Raw genomic sequence first — 1,972 nt, forward strand, 5'->3', positions numbered from 1 at the left:
AGAAATCATCCAAGCCATTCAAGTTTATCCTAGTATATATACACTGTATGTATGTATTTATATATGAGTTTTCAGTTGGATTTATTACGAACAATATACATAATTTACAAATTTTGGAACAAACATTATTGTAAATTTAGTTTCATGTAAAAAAATACAGTATAGTATGATGTTGCCATGTGTCTATGTGCCACCCGGAGCACAGCATTTCTGCTTTCTAACAGTTTAATATACACACAGTGCAGTGTGTAGCTGCTAACTGTTTTGCTCGCTTGTTTTTTTTTTTTTTTTTTTGTTTGTTTTTTTTGTCTTGGTAATTACCTCTTTGCCACCCAAATGTGCTGTTTGGACCTCATCTAATGTTTGCAGGGTTTTTTTTTTTTTTTTCACAATTTGTGGGCACGCTAAGAACGTAACCTTCACCAAAATTGGGGCTTCGCTGTATATCAGAGTGAAGATACAAATGAATTGTTTTATTTCAAATACATATTTTAATGTGATCATAAACTGATTTAATGTAGTTATAAAGGGGAAGAATTAGCACTAGTTCACAGTCCAGTTGGCAGCTCCACAGATACAGTTTTTGGACAAAGAATGATGAGTAGACAGCAGAATGAGGAGATCCCCTGTGGACAGATGAACCAGATACTGGCTCAGGTCAGTACAAGGTCACAGCTGAGAGATGGTGTGTGTGAGTGGGGGTGGGGGTGGGGGGGGGCAGCACTTCCATGATGTAACAACTCTTCCTCTCTCTGTTCTCTGCTATCCCCCTTCATTCCTCTCTGCTCCTCTTTCAAACACAAACCCATCGTTCAGCCGGGCAGAAGCAGCCCATTGTCAGCCCAAACAGGCACTGAAGGCTCCTGTCTTCCACCCGCCTCAGCCGTTCTTCCATCCCTTGAAGAGGGTGACAATGACCTGTGTCTGAAATAACATAGGAGCTACACCTGTGAACAGAGAAGCTCTTATACAGGCACATTTTGATTTACCCTTCTCTGTTGGCCTCATTGTCCCTGTGCTTCACCACCAGGTCTCAATTATGGAAGAAATTTTTATCTATGTTGAAAACAGTTAATAGACATTTCAGCCAAAACAACTTTGGGCTCATAATGATGGCAAACCGATTGGAGATCAGACAAGTTGGAAAGCGCCAACTGAAAGAAAGGTTAGTGAAGTTTATTAAAGCACATTTACATTAGAATGCAAATATATTATGAAACCAAGTTTCTTCTAAAATGTGAAGATACTGTAGTAATCTTCAGTAACTATTTCCAAGTGTCAAAATCAGATCCAACATTTAAATTATGTGCTATTTGAAAAATTTCATTTCCTTTCGCCACAACTTCCTACACATCTCTTTTTTCCAATGTTTTGCTTTATGTTTCTATTCCGCTTGCAAAGCTTCAACATTGCCTGTTTTTCACAAACATTAGCCTTTATTCATTGACTCATCCTGAGCCAACAGCTTTGTTTTCTCAGGATAACTTCTCATCACTGGGTGACCGAGCCGAATCCTCCCGCCTCTGAGGTCTCGTGGCTGGACCACACCACGTGAAAGTGAAGGATCGAGAGATTAACTGAGATAAACACTGTCATATATTGTTTATGCATTTAGAAAGAAAGTAGTAGATGCTATTTATTGACACTGCTGATACCATGTGGATTATGGGTAAAACTGTCTGGAACAAAGAAAAAGAAGGTAAACTAGACTTGAGTCAACATTTTCCTTACAGATGACATGCTGTTGGTGTCATGACACTTGTGTACATCACAAATGCACATTCTGTCAGACTGCAAACGACCTAACAAGATGAATCATATGAAACAGAAACAATAGTTTTTTTTGTTTGTTTATTTTTATGGAAAAGATGATAGTTTCTCTCCTAGACCTGTTGTCTCTGCCACGGATAAGCAACAGGAGATGAAGACGAAAGGTTTCAGGCTCTGAAAATACATAATATGTATAATATAT

The sequence above is a fragment of the Austrofundulus limnaeus genome, unplaced genomic scaffold, assembly GCF_001266775.1.
Source record: "Austrofundulus limnaeus strain Quisiro unplaced genomic scaffold, Austrofundulus_limnaeus-1.0 Scaffold18, whole genome shotgun sequence".
NCBI classification, from domain to species: domain Eukaryota; kingdom Metazoa; phylum Chordata; class Actinopteri; order Cyprinodontiformes; family Rivulidae; genus Austrofundulus; species Austrofundulus limnaeus.